Source organism: Squalius cephalus (genome assembly GCF_949319135.1).
Source record: "Squalius cephalus genome assembly, chromosome: 4".
NCBI classification, from domain to species: Eukaryota; Metazoa; Chordata; class Actinopteri; order Cypriniformes; family Leuciscidae; genus Squalius; species Squalius cephalus.
The window spans coordinates 565,238-583,895 of record NC_137125.1 but is presented as its reverse complement, the minus strand read 5'-3'; positions in this window follow the sequence as shown (position 1 = coordinate 583,895).

Here is an 18,658-nt window from a genome sequence, read left to right as displayed (position 1 = left end):
CTAGCAACCGCCCTGAACACCCTAGCAACTGCCTAGCAACTCCCTAGGAACCACCCAAAATACCCTAGCAACCACCTAGGAACACCATAGCAACCACCCAGAATACCATAGCAACTGCCTAGCAACGCCCTAGCAACCACCCAGAATACCCTAGCAACTGCCTAGCAACGCCCTAGCAACCACCCAGAATACCCTAGCAACTCCATAGCAACCACCCAGAACACCCTAGCAATGCCCTAGCAACCACCCAGAATACCCTAGCAACCGCCTAGCAACTCCATAGCAACCACCCAGAACACCCTAGCAACACCCTAGCAACCGCCCTGAACACCCTAGCAACTGCCTAGCAACTCCCTAGGAACCACCCAAAATACCCTAGCAACCACCTAGGAACACCATAGCAACCACCCAGAAAAGCCTAGCAACCACCTAGCAACGCCCTAGCAACCACCAAGAATACCCTAGCAACCACCTAGCAACCACCCAGAATACCCTAGCAACCGCCTAGCAATGCCCTAGCAACCGTTTAGAGCCACATATAAACCATATTGCAACATATAGAAGCTATATTTCAGCTCCACAACATCGTACAGACATGGTTGTTGGCTCGTATGCAATCATGTACCACATTCTAGCAACCGAGTGGCGAGTTTTGCCACTGCAAGCACCATTTCACATTTTCTTCAGGAAATGTACATTCTAGTTAGTGGTGCTTGCTGAAAGCAAGGCATCACTATTGTTATTGCTCATACTTATTAGTGGTGCTTTTCAAAGCAACACTATTGTTATTGCTCATACTTATTCTGGACAAAAGTTTGGCGCGTAACTCGCCCCACACCGTTTGTCTTAGACCCCTGAGTGAGGTGTCAAATCGACCGGCTCATTTAGGAGAGGTGTGCTATATCTTTTCTAAGCGATCGGGTGTACGATGTTCGCACAGCGGACGAAAAAGCGGCCAAAAAAGTCCCATTGACTTAACATTGGGCATTCCAAAAAATTCAAATCCAAACCGACGTTTTCACACACACAGACTCCAAAGGGCCTGACACCCCTGCGTCTCTCTCTCTCCCTCAGAGGATTTATATTATCAAGCAACCAATAAGTAATGGCCTAAAATCTTCATAGCCACACCCTAGCAACCAGTTTCAGCACCCTAGCAACCACTAAGAGCTCCCTAGCAACCACCCTAAACCAAAAAAAAAAATGTTTTACATTTTTTTGTATTTTTTAACGCAATATTACACTCGTGGCCTTGCGATATTGCTCCATGCTTGTGCCTATTCGGCCATAGGCACGAGGCCGCGGGCCGAGTGCCGTACTGAAGGCACTCGTTATTAAAGAACTCTATAAACACTCCATAGTAACCATATTTGACAACTACCAACCACCTAGTAACACAATAGCAACTAAAAAAGATACCTTAGCAACCATCCTGAACACCCTAGCAACGTCTAGAAACGCTCTAGTAACCACCAAAAATACCGTAGCAACCACCCAGAACACCCTAGCAACTGTCTAGCAACCCCCCAGAACACCTAGCAACTGCCTAGCAACCACAAAGAACACCCTAGCAACTGCCTAGCAATGCCCTAGCATCCACCCAAAATACCATAGCAACTGCCTAGCAACACCATAGCAACCACCCAGAACACCCTAGCAACCACCTAGCAACGCCCTAGCAACCACCAAGAATACCCTAGCAACCGCCTAGCAACCACCCAGAATACCCTAGCAACACCATAGCAACCACCCAGAACACCCTAGCAACTGCCTAGCAATGCCATAGCAACCACCCAGAATACCCTAGCAACCGCCTAGCAACACCATAGCAACCACCCAGAACAGCCTAGCAACCACCTAGCAACGCCCTAGCAACCGCCTAGCAACGAACTAGCAACCACCCAGAATACCCTAGCAACACCATAGCAACCACCCAGAATACCCTAGCAACACCATAGCAACCACCCAGAATACCCTAGCAACTGCCTAGCAACACCCTAGCAACCACCCAGAATACCCTAGCAACTGCCTAGCAACGCCCTAGCAACCACCAAGAATACCCTAGCAACCGCCTAGCAACTACCCAGAATACCCTAGCAACCGCCTAGCAACACCATAGCAACCACCCAGAATACCCTAGCAACCACCTAGCAACACCATAGCAACCACCCAGAAAACCCTAGCAAAGTCCTAGCAACCACCCAGAATACCCTAGCAACCGCCTAGCAACATCATAGCAACCACCCAGAATACCCTAGCAACCACCTAGCAACTCCATAGCAACCACCCAGAACACCCTAGCAACTGCCTAGCAACGCCCTAGCAACCGCCTAGCAACACCATAGCAACCACACATAACACCCTAGCAACACCCTAGCAACCACCCGAACAACATGAATAAGCCATATCTCAGCACCAGAACATCATACAGACATGTTTGTTGACTTGTATGCAATCATGTACCACACTCTAGCAACCGAGTGGCGAGTTTTGCCACTGCAAGCACCACTTCACATTTTCTTCAGGAAATGTACATTCTAGTTCTTCTTCTTCTTCTTCTTATTGTTCTGGACAAAAGTTTGGCGCGTAACTCGCCCCGCACCGTTTGTCTCAGACCCATGAATGAGGTGTCAAATCGACCGGCTCATTGAGGAGAGGTGTGCTATGACTTTTATAAGCGATCGGGGGTGCGGTGTTCACCCCAGGGGCGAAAAAGCGCCCAAAAAAGTCCCATTGACTTAACATTGCGACGAACTTTGACCACACGTAGCTCTGAGCGAGGATTTCGCAGAAACGTGTGATTTGCCACATTTGAAGAGGCTGACAGGCTCTGTAAGAACATACCTCACAACGGGGTAAAAGTTGCACCCCTGGGGGGCAGGAGATGCCCAAAGTTGCCCCATTGACTTACTATGGGGAAGGAACGTCCCGTGAAACACACATGCTTTTCCTACTATGGTAAATTGCATTGGGACTTTGTATTGAACGTAGCTCTGGATCACAGTGTCATAGAGACAAGGAGGAGGGCTCATTTTACTCAGACGACCAATCAGTCTCTCAGGATCATTGTGAAGCTATCAAGCCACGCCCTAGCAACCATTTAGAGCCCCTTAGCAACAAGTTCCATAGACTTCCATTGAAAGAGTTCAAAGAGATATCTCCAGACTGAATTGTCATAGAAACATGGGGGTGGTCTCATTTGACTCGGGGCAGCAAACAGCCAATCATGAATCACCTCAATACTTCCAAGCCCCTCCCTAGCAACCATTGTCGAGCACCTTAGCAACCAAAATCCAAAGAGGGATATCTTCCATTCTGAATGTCACAGAGGCATGGGAGTTGGTTTATATAATTCATACTGACAAGAAGCCTTTGGAGTTTCATCATTGGTAGCTGCCAAGTAACTCCATAGCAACCAAACAGAGTACCCTAGCAACCAAAATCCAAAGAGGCATATCTTCCATTCTGAATGTTACAGAGACATGGGAGTTGGTTTATATCATTCATACTGACAAGAAGTCTTTGGAGTTTCATGATTGGCAGCTGACAAGCCACTCCCTAGCAACCAAACAGAGTACCCTAGCAACCAAAATCCAAAGAGGGATATCTTCCATTCTGAATGTCGCAGAGGCATGGGAGTTGGTTTATATCATTCATACTGACAAGCAGCCTTTGGAGTTTCATGATTGGCAGCTGACAAGCCACTCCCTAGCAACCAAACAGAGTACCCTAGCAACCAAAATCCAAAGAGGGATATCTTCCATTCTGAATGTCACAGAGGCATGGGAGTTGGTTTATATCATTCATACTGACAAGAAGCCTTTGGAATTTCATCATTGGCAGCTGCCAAGTAACTCCATAGCAACCAAACAGAGTACCCTAGCAACCAAAATCCAAAGAGGGATATCTTCCATTCTGAATGTCGCAGAGGCATGGGAGTTGGTTTATATCATTCATAGTGACAAGAAGCCTTTGGAGTTTCATGATTGGCAGCTGACAAGCTACTCCCTAGCAACCAAACAGAGTACCCTAGCAACCGTTTAGCAAAACGTATATCTCTGCATCAGAACATCGTATAGAGATGGGAGTTGGTTTATATCATTCATACTGACAAGAAGCCTTTGCAGTTTCATCATTAGCAGCTGCCAAGCAACTCCATAGCAACCAAACAGAGTACCCTAGCAACCATTTTACAAGACCTACATCTCTGCATCAGAATATTGTATAGAGATGGGGGTTGGCTCATTAGTTTCAGTTGTAAAACAGTGTGTAAATATCACCATGGTAACTGTGTATTCACATCCTAGCAACCATTTAGAGCCACCTAGCAACCATATTGCAACATATAGAAGCCATATTTCAGCTCCACAACATCGTACAGATATGGTTGTTGGCTCGTATGCAATCATGTACAACACCCTAGCACCTTACCGAGTGGCGAGTTTTGCCACTGCAAGCACCACTTCACATTTTCTTCAGGAAATGTACATTCTAGTTAGTGGTGCTTTTTTGAAAGCATCACTATTGTTATTGCTCATACTTATTATTAATGGTGCTTGCTGAAAGCAAGGCATCATTAGTGTTCTCTTGCATACTTATTATTATTCTTCTACTTCTTATTATTCCGGACAAAAGTTTGGCGCGTAACTCGCCCCGCACCGTTTGTCACAGACCCCTGAGTGAGGTGTCAAATCGACCGGCTCATTGAGGAGAGGTGTGCTATGACTTTTATAAGCGATCGGGGGGGGCGGTGTTCGCCCCAGGGGTGAAAAAGCGTCCCAAAAAGTCCCAATGACTTAACATTGGGACGAACTTTGAGCACTCGTAGCTCGGAGCGAGGATTTCGGAGAAAAGTGTGATTTGCCACATTTGAAGAGGCTGACAGGCTCTGTAAGAACATACCTCACAATGGGGTAAAAGTTGCACCCCTGGGGGGCAGGAGCGTCCCAAAGTTTCCCATTGACTTACAATGGTGTAGGACGGCCCATGAAATGGGCCGTCCTACACATTGCATTGGGATTTTGTATTGAACGTAGCTCTGGATCACAGTGTCAGAAAGACAAGGGGGCGGGCTCATTTTACTCAGACGACCAGTCAGTCTCTAAGGATCATTGTGAAGCTATCAAGCCACGCCCTAGCAACCATTTAGAGCACCTTAGCAACAAGTCCCATAGACTTCCATTGAAAGAGATCACAGGGATATCTCTGGACTGAATTGTCATAGAAACATGGGGGTGGTCTCATTTGACTCGGGGCAGCAAACAGCCAATCATGAATCACCTCAACACTTCCTATCCCCTCCCTAGCAACCATTGTCGAGCAGCTTAGCAACCAAAACCATAGAGGGATATCTTCCATTCTAAATGCCACAGAGGCATGGGAGTTGGTTTAAATCATTCATACTGACAAGCAGCCTTTGGAGTTTTATGATTGGCAGCTGCCAAGCCACTCCCTAGCAACCAAACAGAGCACCCTAGCAACCATTTTGCAAGACCTATATCTCTGCATCAGAACATCATAAAGAGATGGGGTTAAGACAAGTTTGACTCAGGGCAGCACACAGCCATTCATGAGACACCACAACACTTGCTAGCCCCGCCATAGCAACCATTGTCGAGCACCTTAGCAACCAAAATCCATAGAGGATATCTTTCATTCTGAATGTCACAGAGGAATGGGAGTTGGTTTATATCATTCACACTGACAAGCAGCCTATGGAGTTTCATGATTGGCAGCTGCCAAGCCACTCCCTAGCAACCAAAAAGAGTACCCTAGCAACCATTTTGCAAGACCTATTTCTCTGCATCAGAACATCGTATAGAGATGGGGGTTGGCTCTTTTGACTCATGCTAGCAAAGAGGAATTCCAACATGTTACACATGCTAGCTGTGAATAGCTACATGCTAATAGCGATTAGGTGAGTGCTAAATCATGCCAAGAAAATGCTAAGAACTCCAATAGTAATCATCTGTGACAACTACCAACAACTTAGTAACACCTTAGCAACCGCCCTGAACACCCTAGCAACTGCCTAGCAACCACCCAAAATACCCTACCAACCACCTAGCAACACCATAGCAACCACACTGAACACCCTAGCAACTGCCTAGCAACGCCATAGCAACCACCCAGAATACCCTAGCAACCGCCTAGCAACACCATAGCAACCACCCAGAACACCCTAGCAACCACCTAGCAACGGCCTAGCAACTGCCTAGCAACCACCCAGAACACCCTAGCAACCGCCTAGCAACCACCCAGAACACCCTAGAAACTGCCTAGCAACGCCCTAGCAACCACCCAGAATACCCTAGCAACCGCCTAGCAACCACCCAGAACACCCTAGCAACTGCCTAGCAACGCCCTAGCAACCACCCAGAATACCCTAGCAACCGCCTAGCAACACCATAGCAACCGCCTAGCAACACCATAGCAACCACCCAGAACACCCTAGCAACTGCCTAGTAACGCCCTAGCAACCACCAAGAATACCCTAGCAACCACCCAGCACACCCTAGCAACTGCCTAGCAACGCCCTAGCAACCACCCAGAATACCCTAGCAACTGCCTAGCAACGCCCTAGCAACCACCCAGAACACCCTAGCAACTGCCTAGCAACACCCTAGCAACCACCCAGAATACCCTAGCAACCGCCTAGCAACCACCAGAACACCCTAGCAACTGCCTAGCAACGCCCTAGCAACCACCTAGAATACCCTAGCAACCGCCTAGCAACACCATAGCAACCACCCAGAACACCCTAGCAACGCCCTAGCAACCACCCAGAACACCCTAGCAACCGCCTAGCAACCACCCAGAATACCCTAGCAACTGCCTAGCAACACCCTAGCAACCACCCAGAATACCCTAGCAACTGCCTAGCAACCACCCAGAACACCCTAGCAACCACCTGAACAACACAAATAAGCCATATCTCAGCAGCAGAACATCGTACAGACATGTTTGTTGGCTCGTATGCAATCATGTACCACACTCTAGCAACCGAGTGGCGAGTTTTGCCACTGCAAGCACCATTTCACATTTTCTTCAGGAAATGTACATTCTAGTTCTTTTTATAATTTTTATTATTCTTCCACACAAAAGTTTGGCGCGTAATGCGCCCCGCACCGTTTGTCACAGACCCCTGAGTGAAGTGTCAAATCGACCGGCTCATTGAGGAGAGGTGTGCTATGACTTTTCTAAGCGATCGGGTGTACGATGTTCGCACAGCGGACGAAAAAGCGGCCAAAAAAGTCCCCATTGACTTTACATTGGGCATTCTAAAAATATTTTAATCCCAACCGACGTTTTCACACACACAGACTCCAAAGGGCCTGACACCCCTGCGTCTCTCCCTCTCTCTCTCCCTCAGAGGATTATATTATCAAGCAGCCAATAAGTAATGGCCTAAAATCTTCATAGCCACACCCTAGCAACCAGTTTTAGCACCCTAGCAACCACTAAGAGCTCCCTAGCAACCACCCTAAACCAAAAAAAAAAATTTTTTACATTTTTTTGTATTTTTTAACGCAATATTACACTCGTGGCCTTGCGATATTGCTCCATGCTTGTGCCTATTCAGCCATAGGCACGAGGCCGCAGGCCGAGTGCCGTACTGAAGGCACTCGTTATTAAAGATTTTAATAACTCTATAAAAACTCCATAGTAACCATCTTTGACAACTACCAACCACCTAGTAACAAAATAGCAACTACCAAAAATACCTTAGCAACCATCCTGAACACCCTAGCAACGTCTAGAAACGCTCTAGTAGATCATAGAAACACCAAGGTGGTCTCGTTTCACTCAGGGCATCAAATGGCCAATCATGAATCACCTCAACACTTCCTAGCCCCTCCCTAGCAACCATTGTCGAGCACCTTAGCAACCAAAATCCTAGAGGGATATCTTCTATTCTGAATGTCACAGAGGCATGGAAGTTGGTTTATATCATTCATAGTAACAAAAAGCCTTTGCAGTTTCATCAATGGCAGCTGTCAAGCAACTCCATAGCAACCAAACAGATTACCCTAGCAACCAAAATTCAAAGAGGGATATCTTCCATTCTGAATGTCACAGAGGCATGGGAGTTTGTTTATGTCATTCATACTGAAAAGCAGCCTTTGGAGTTCATCATTAGCAGCTGCCAAGCCACTCCATAGCAACCAAACAGAGTACCCTAGCAACTATTTAGCAAGACCTATATCTCTGTATCAGAGCATCGTATAGAGATGGGGGAAGGTTTATATAATTCAATATTGACAAGAAGCCTTTGGAGTTTCATGATTGGCAGCTGCCAAGCCACTCCCTAGCAACCAATCATAGTACCCTAGCAACCAAAATCCAAAGAGGGATATCTTCCAGTCTGAATGTCACAGAGGCATGGGAGTTGGTTTATATCATTCATAGTAACAAAAAGCCGTTGCAGTTTCATCAATGGCAGCTGTCAAGCAACTCCATAGCAACCAAACAGATTACCCTAGCAACCAAAATTCAAAGAGGGATATCTTCCATTCTGAATGTCACAGAGGCATGGGAGTTGGTTTATGTCATTCATACTGACAAGAAGCCTTTGGTGTTTCATGATTGGCAGCTGCCAAGCAACTCCATAACAACCAAACAGAGTACCCTAGCAACCAAAATCCAAAGAGGGATCTCTTCCATTCTGAATGTCACAGAGGCATGGGAGTTGGTTTATATCATTCATACTGACAAGAAACCTTTGGAATTTCATCATTGGCAGCTGCCAAGTAACTCCATAGCAACCAAACAGAGTACCCTAGTAACCAAAATCCAAAGAGGGATATCTTCCATTCTGAAAGTCACACAGGCATGGGAGTTGGTTTATATCATTCATAATGACAAGCAGCCTTTGGAGTTTTATGATTGGCACCTGCCAAGTCACTCCCTTGCAACCAAACAGAGGACCCTAGCAACCAAATTCCAAAGAGGGATATCTTCCATTCTGAATGTCACAGAGGCATGGGAGTTGGTTTAAATCATTTATACTGACAATCAGCCTTTGGAGTTTCATCATTGGCACCTGCCAAGTCACTCCCTGGCAACCAAACAGAGGACCCTAGCAACCGTTTATCATGACCCATGTCTCTGCATCAGAACATCACATAGAGATGGGGGTTGGCTCTTTTGTTTTGGTTGGGAAACTGTCTGTAACTATCACCATGGTAACTGATTTCACACCCTAGCAACCGTTTAGAGCCACCTAGCAACCATATTGCAACATATAGAAGCCATATTTCAGCTCCACAACATTGTACAGACATGGTTGTTGGCTCGAATGCAATCATGTACAACACCCTAGCAACCAAGTGGCGAGTTTTGCCACTGCAAGCACCACTTCACATTTTCTTCAGGAAATGTACATTCTAGTTATTATTATTATTCTGGACAAAGTTTGGCGCGTAACTCGCCCCGCACCGTTTGTCACAGACCCATGAATGAGGTGTCAAATCGACCGGCTTATTGAGGAGAGGTGTGCTATGACTTTTATAAGCGATCGGGGGTGCGATGTTCACCCCAGGGGCGAAAAAGCGGCCCAAAAAGTTCCATTGACTTAACATTGCGACGAAATTTGAGCACTCATAGCTCTGAGCGAGGATTTCGCAGAAACGTGTGATTTGCCACATTTGAAGAGGCTGACAGGCTCTGTAAGAACATACCTCACAATGGGGTAAAAGTTGCACCCCTGGGGGGCAGGAGCGTCCCAAAGTTGCCCCATTGACTTGCTATGGGGAAGGAATGTCCCGTGAAACACACATGCTTTTCCTACTATGGTAAATTGCATAGGGATTTTGTAATGAACGTAGCTCTGGATCACAGTGTCATAGAGACAAGGGGGCGGGCTCATTTTACTCAGACAACCAATCAGTCTCTCAGGCTCATTGTGAAGCTATCAAGCCACGCCCTAGCAACCATTTAGAGCACCTTAGCAACAAGTCCCATAGACTTCCATTGAAAGAGATCAAAGGGATATCTCCGGACTGAATTGTCATACAAACACAAGGGTGGTCTCGTTTCACTCAGGGCAGCAAACGGCCAATCATGAATCACCTCAACACTTCCTAGCCCCTCCCTAGCAACCATTGTCGAGCACCTTAGCAACCAAAATCCAAAGAGGGATATCTTCCATTCTGAATGTCACAGAGGCATGGGAGTTGGTTTATATCATTCATAGTGACAAGAAGCCTTTGCAGTTTCATCATTGGCAGCTGCAAAGCAACTCCATAGCAACCAAACAGAGTACCCTAGCAACCATTTTACAAGACCTATATCTCTGCATCAGAACATCATAAAGAGATGGGGTTAAGACAAGTTTGACTCAGGGCAGCAAACAGCCATTCATGAGACACCACAACACTTGCTAGCCCCGCCATAGTAACCATTGTCGAGCACCTTAGCAACCAAAATCCATAGAGGATATCTTTCATTCTGAATGTCACAGAGGAATGGGAGTTGGTTTATATCATTCACACTGACAAGCAGCCTATGGAGTTAATAATAATAATAATAATACATTTTATTTATAGGCGCCTTACATGACACTCAAGGACACCTTACAAACACAATAAAACAATCAACAATAATCAAATACTCATTATTACAACCATGGATACCAGTATTACGATATAAAAATAATAAAAATAATCACATAAAAGCCTGCCGGAAAAGATAGGTCTTAAGGCGAGATTTAAAAACATGAAGATTTTTACTGTTTCGCACATCCTGTGGCAGCTGGTTCCATAAATAAGGAGCTGCATGACTGAAAGCTCGGGACCCCATAGAAGTAGTGCGAGTTCTAGGGAGAACAAGTGTAAGTGAAGAAGACGATCTTAAAGTTCGAGAGGGAGTATAAATATGAAGAAGGTCTAATAAGTATGACGGAGCAAGGATGTTTTTTATAGGGACAACAGTATTGACAATATTGCAGAAACAATAACGGGATACATCCACTTCTGTGTTGACTCTGTTGTGCCGAAAAAGACAATCACCATATATCCGAACAATAAAGACTATATAACACCTGAAATTAAACATCTGATCAGGAGGAAAAAGCAAGCATTCCGGAATAATGATTTGATGGAACTGAGATCAATACAAAAAGAACTGAGGGGGAAACTGAAGATGGCGCGAGAGGAACATAGTAAACAAGTTAGGGAAGCCTTTTTAACGAACAACCCCAAAAAAATGTGGGACAAGGTGAAAGATATGACTAATATGAACTCTAGTAAGAAGCAACTAAATGTGGAGAATGATTTAGATAAGGCTAATGATCTTAACATCTTTTATAAACGTTTTGATTTGAATTGTGAAACAAATGTGATAAGCTGTAAAGAGCTGTCTATGTCAATATCATGTGACCCAGTACGGGATAGAATATTAATTAACCCCAGAGATGTTACTGCAGTTTTTAAAAAGTTGAATAACAATAAGGCAAGTGGACCTGATGGTATTTCATCTTTTATTTTGAAAACATTCTCGGATGAGTTAACTCCGGCTTGGTGCCCCTTATTTCAATTGTCTGTGGATACATGTGTTATTCCTACTATCTGGAAGACATCAGTTGTCATTCCGTTGCCCAAGAAACCATGTCCACAGCAAAATGATGACTATAGACCAGTAGCGCTAACTTCTACAGTGATGAAGTCATTCGAACGTATTATGGTCGGTAAATTAAGAGGTGAGGTACAGCTTCGCTTGGACCCGTACCAATTCGCATATAATAATGGCAGGGGTACTGATGATGCTTTAATTACAACTGTCCACTCTATCTTAAAACACTTAGACAATCCATTATGTTATGTTCGTTTATTATTTATGGATTTTAGTTCTGCATTTAATTGTATTCTTCCGCAGATAATGCTAGACAAATTATATCAGATGGAAGTTAACCCCTACATTATTAAATGGTATGGCTCATTCCTGACAGAAAGGAAGCAGCAGGTGAGAGTTAACTCCACTCTTTCCGAGATGATTAATATAAGCACAGGTGCCCCTCAAGGCTGTGTAAGCTCGCCCTTACTTTTTATATTATATACAAATGAATGTAGAAACATCAATGGGAATAATTTTATTATTAAATTTTCTGATGATACGGCCATATTGAGTTTACTCCACAAAGAATCCGACATTGGTACTTATATACAGGAGATAGAGGTGATGGAGAAGTGGTGCAAGAAGCATAACTTGCTCCTTAATGTTAACAAAACTAAAGAAATGATTTTTGACCCTAGGTCTATAGGTGACCAAAGCCCTATTATAATTGAAGGAGTACCGATTGAACAAGTAACAACATATAAATATTTAGGAATTCATTTAGACAAACAGTTACAGTGGTCACATCATGTAGATTATGTTTCATCAAAAATGTGTCAGCGTTTATATTTTTTAAGAAGACTAAGAGTTCATGGTGTTGATAAAGATATTATGCTCCTTTTTCACAAGACAGTTATTGAGTCTATATTGAGATATGGTATTATAGCTTGGTTTGGTAACCTGTCAGTTAAACTAAAAACACAGCTCCAAACATTGATTAAAAGGGCAGGGAAGATAATTGGAACAGTGCCACCGACTACTCTTAATGAGCTTTTTGAGGAGGCGGTGCGAAAACAGAGTTTTAAAATTATTAATGATCCGAATCATGTTCTTTACAGTGAGTATGAGTTGATGCCCTCAGGCAGAAGGTACAGGGTACCGACCTGTAAACTGAATAGGTTTAAATTTTCCTTTGTGCCACTCTCTATTAAAATATTGAATAAAAATAACTAGGGTGTGGGCAAGCTGTAATTTGGTATAGAGGCTAGTGATCAAGTATGCGTTAGCAGAAGGTGCTAGGAAGGTGGGATGTGTTCACGTTTTTTTTTTTTTTTTTTTTAGGTGATAATTATGTGTAGTAATTCATGTTATGTGTAGTAAATCATGTTATGTATGTTGTGTTGCATCTGTTGTCCCGAATGCCCAAGATGAATTTCTCCGTCAGGAGACAATAAAGGCTAATCAAATCAATAAGTAAGAAGAAGAACTTTAAAATTAGTACAATATTTTACCGGGAGCCAGTGCAAGTGTTGTAATACGGGAGTAATGTGCTCAGCTAGGGGAGTTCTGCTGATGATTCGTGCAGCCGAGTTCTGTACCAGTTGGAGTTTGTTGAGTACCTTTGAAGGCAATCCATAAAAAAGACTGTTACAAAAATCGATACGGGACGTAACTAGAGCATGGACTAGAATTGCTGTGCTCTTCACTGAGAGTGCCGGACGAAGCCGATTGATATTGCGTATATGAAAATAAGCAGAGCGAATGACACTGTTTATATGTGCTTCAAATGAGAGAGTACTGTCCAAAATGACCCCCAGACTTTTAACTTGTTTAGATAAAGAGACTGGTAAATTGTCAATTTTCACAGATGAACATGTAGATTTCGACAAATTGTTTTTTAAGCCAACTAGAAGAATTTCTGTTTTACTGGTGTTAAGTTTAAGAAAATTTGAAGTAAACCATTCTTTAATCTCTGCCAAGCAATCTGAGAGGACAGATGGAGGAAAATTAGCAGAAGGTTTAGAGGACAGATAAAGTTGGGTGTCGTCAGCATATAGGTGGAATTGAATGCCAAACTTCCTAAAAATATTACCAAGGGGTAAGAGATAAATGATAAATAAGAGAGGACCCAGTACTGAGCCCTGCGGGACACCTGTATTAACATATGAGGTCTTTGAACAGAACTGCTTCAACTGTACAAATTGAGTACGGCCCGTAAAGTATGATTGAAACCAAGTCAAAGGGGTACCGATAATTCCAATAGACTCCAATCTGTGCAACATAATGCTGTGTGATATAGTATCAAATGCTGCACTTAGATCAAGCAGAATTAGTATAGATAAAAGTCCAGAGTCAGCAGCTAACAATAAGTCATTGGAGATCTAGTGCAGTCTCAACACTATGGTAAGGACGAAACCCAGATTGAAATTGCTCGTAGAGACCATTATGAGACAGATGATTCTGGACTTGAGCTGCAACACACCTTTCCAAAATTTTAGAAAGGAAAGGAAGAGTTGAGATGGGACGAAAATTATCAAAGTTACTTGAATCAGCCCCCGGTTTTTTAAGTAAAGGAATTATAACAGCAATTTTCAATTGAGATGGAACAGTTCCAGAAGTAAGTGAAGAGTGTATGATTTCCGTAATTAAAGAAGATAGAGAAGACAAGCAGGCTTTAACCAAGTACGTTGGAATAGGGTCCAACTGACATGTGGTAGATTTACTCTTATTAATAGTAGTGATTACCTCCTCGATAGTTGGAAGATCAAAAGAGGAAAGCACAGAATTAAGAGGTTGATCAGAGCAAGGGTTAAATTGACAGCTATCAAGCTTTGTCACTAATATTTGTTGATGAATGTTTTCAATTTTCGTTATGAAAAAAGACAAAAAACTTTCACAAAGATCAGCAGAGTAAAGATGTGAAGGAAAAGAATCAGGTGGTTTTAAAATATTATTTACCACAGAAAAAAGTGTTCTTGTGTTCCCTTCACCAGAACTAATCACACTGGCAAAGTAATCAGTTTTAGCTGAAGTTAGGGCAACCTTATAATTTTTCATATGCTCAGAATACAGTTCTTTATGCACCACAAGTCCAGTCTTGACATATAATCTTGACATATAATCGCTCCAGGCGTCGACCTTTAACTTTTAACATGCGTAGTTCAGGAGTAAACCAAGGAGCAGAGTTGACAAATGAAACCGACCTGGTTTTTAATGGAGCACAGACATCTAAAATCTTTTGCAATCCAGTATTGTAATGCTGAACCAGGTCGTCCGGGGTGGAATAGTGAACATTGCTACAAAGGTTGGAAAATCCTTCAGCAAAAACCGCAACATCAATGTTTTTTATGTTCCGGAATGAGATAGAACGACGTAGATTATGCTTAAAAACAGGTAACTGAACATTAAATGACACCAACATATGATCTGATAAGGACAGATCAGAAGTAGTACAATTATGGGGAGTTAAACCTGAACAACACACAAGATCCAGGGTATGACCTTTTACATGTGTAGGTGAATTAATAAATTGTTGTAAGCCAAAGCCATCAAGACATGATAAAAAATCCCTTGTAGATACACTACCAGTATTATCAATATGAATATTAAAATCCCCGAGCAGAATCACATTAGGAGACAATGAAGAAAGAAAGGTTAAAAGTTTCATGATTGGCAGCTGCCAAGCCACTCCCTAGCAACCAAAAAGAGTACCCTAGCAACCATTTTGCAAGACCTATTTCTCTGCATCAGAACATCGTATAGAGATGGGGGTTGGCTCTTTTGACTCATGCTAGCAAAGAGGAATTCCAACATGTTACACATGCTAGCTGTGAATAGCTACATGCTAATAGCGATTAGGTGAGTGCTAAATCATGCCAAGAAAATGCTAAGAACTCCAATAGTAATCATCTGTGACAACTACCAACAACTTAGTAACACCTTAGCAACCGCCCTGAACACCCTAGCAACTGCCTAGCAACCACCCAAAATACCCTACCAACCACCTAGCAACACCATAGCAACCACCCAGAACACCCTAGCAACTGTCTAGCAACGCCCTAGCAACCACCCAGAACACCCTAGCAACCACCTAGCAATGCCCTAGCAACTGCCTAGCAACCACCCAGAACACCCTAGCAACCGCCTAGCAACCACCCAGAACACCCTAGCAACTGCCTAGCAACGCCCTAGCAACCACCCAGAATACCATAGCAACGCCCTAGCAACCACCCAGAACACCCTAGCAACTGCCTAGCAATGCCCTAGCAACCACCCAGAATACCCTAGCAACCGCCTAGCAACACCATAGCAACTACCCAGAACACCCTAGCAACTGCCTAGAAACACCCTAGCAACCACCCAGAACACCCTAGCAACCGCCTAGCAACACCCTAGCAACTGCCTAGCAACCACCCAGAACACCCTAGCAACCGCCTAGCAACCACCCAGAACACTATAGCAACTGCCTAGCAACGCCCTAGCAACCACCCAGAATAGCCTAGCAACACCATAGCAACCACCCAGAACACCCTAGCAACCGCCTAGCAACCACCCAGAACACCCTAGCAACTGCCTAGCAACGCCCTAGCAACCACCCAGAACACCCTAGCAACTGCCTAGCAACGCCCTAGCAACCACCCAGAATACCCTAGCAACCGCCTAGCAACACCATAGCAACCACCCAGAACACCCTAGCAACTGCCTAGCAACGCCCTAGCAACCACCCAGAACACCCTAGCAACCGCCTAGCAACCGCCTAGCAACACCCTAGCAACCACCCAGAATACCATAGCAACTGCCTAGCAACACCCTAGCAACCACCCAGAACACCCTAGCAGCCGCCTAGCAACACCCTAGCAACCACCCAGAACGCCCTAGCAACTGCCTAGCAACGCCCTAGCAACCACCCAAAATACCCTAGCAACTGCCTAGCAACCATACAGAACACCCTAGCAACACCCTAGCAACCACCTGAACAACATGAATAAGCCATATCTCAGCACCAGAACATCGTACAGACTGAAAGCTTTCATCACTATTGTTATTGCTCATACTTATTAGTGGTGCTTTTTTGAAAGCATCACTATTGTTATTGCTCATACTTATTATTATTATTTTTCTTATTATTCCGGACAAAAGTTTGGCGCGAAACTCGCCCCGCACCGTTTGTCACAGACCCCTGAGTGAGGTGTCAAATCGACCGGCTCATTGAGGAGAGGTGTGCTATGACTTTTCTAAGCGATCGGGTGTACGATGTTCGCACAGCGGACGAAATAGCGGCCAAAAAAGTCCCATTGACTTTACATTGGGAGTTCTAAAAATATTTGAATCCCAACTGACGTTTTTACACACACAGACTCCAAAGGGCCTGACACCCCTGCGTCTCTCCCTCTCTCTCTCCCTCAGAGGATTTATATTATCAAGCAGCCAATAAGTAATGGCCTAAAATCTTCATAGCCACACCATAGCAACCAGTTTCAGCACCCTAGCAACCACTAAGAGCTCCCTAGCAACCACCCTAAACCAAAAAAAAAATGTTTTTACATTTTTTTGTATTTTTTAACGCAATATTACACTCGTGGCCTTGCGATATTGCTCCATGCTTGTGCCTATTCGGCCATAGGCACGAGGCCGCAGGCCGAGTGCCGTACTGAAGGCACTCGTTATTAAAGATTTTAATAACTCTATAAAAACTCCATAGTAACCATCTTTGACAACTACCAACCACCTAGTAACACCATAGCAACAAAAAAAAATACCTTAGCAACCATCCTGAACACCCTAGCAATGTCTAGAAACGCTCTAGTAACCACCAAAAATACCGTAGCAACCACCCAGAACACCCTAGCAACTGCCTAGCAACCACCCAGAACACCCTAGCAACTGCCTAGCAACGCCCTAGCATCCACCCAAAACACCCTAGCAACCACCTAGCAATGCCCTAGCAACCACCAAGAATACCCTAGCAACCGCCTAGCAACACCATAGCAACCACCCAGAATACCCTAGCAAACCCCTAGCAACACCATAGCAACCACCCAGAATACCCTAGCAACTGCTTAGCAACACCCTAGCAACCACTCAGAATACCCTAGCAACCACCTAGCAACTGCCTAGCAACCACCCAGAATACTCTAGCAACTGCCTAGCAACACAATAACAACCACCCAGAACACCCTAGCAACGCCCTAGCAACCACCCAGAATACCCTAGCAACTGCCTAGCAACCACCCAGAATACCCTAGCAACCGCCTAGCAACGCCATAGCATCCACTCAGAACACCCTAGCAACTGCCTAGCGACGCCCTAGCAACCACCCAGAATACCCTAGCAACTGCCTAGCAACGCCCTAGCAACCACCCAGAATACCCTAGCAACCGCCTAGCAACACCATAGCAACCACCAAGAACACCCTAGCAACTGCCTAGCAACGCCCTAGCAACCACCCAGAATACCCTAGCAACTGCCTAGCAATCACCCAGAATACCCTAGCAACCGCCTAGCAATGCCATAGCAACCACTCAGAACCTAGCACCCACCTAGCAACAGCAACAGAATAGCAACCAACCAGAACACCCTAGCAACCACCTAGCAACAGCATAGCAACAGCAACAGCATAGTAACCAACCAGAACACCATAGCAACAGAATAGCAACAGCATAGCAAACAACCAGAACACCCTAGCAACTGCCTAGCAACGCCCTAGCAACCACCCAGAATACCCTAGCAACTGCCTAGCAACCACCCAGAATACCCTAGCAACCGCCTAGCAATGCCATAGCAACCACTCAGAACACCCTAGCAACTGCCTAGCGACGCCCTAGCAACCCCCCAGAATACCCTAGCAATGCCCTAGCAACCACCTAACAACACCATAGCAACCACCCAGAACACCCTAGCAACTGCCTAGCAACGCCCTAGCAACCACCAAGAATACCCTAGCAACACCGTAGCAACCACCTGAACAGCATGAATAATCCATATCTCAGCACCAGAACATCGTACAGACATGTTTGTTGGCTTGTATGCAATCATGTACCACACTCTAGCAACCGAGTGGCGAGTTTTGCCACTGCAAGCACCACTTCACATTTTCTTCAGGAAA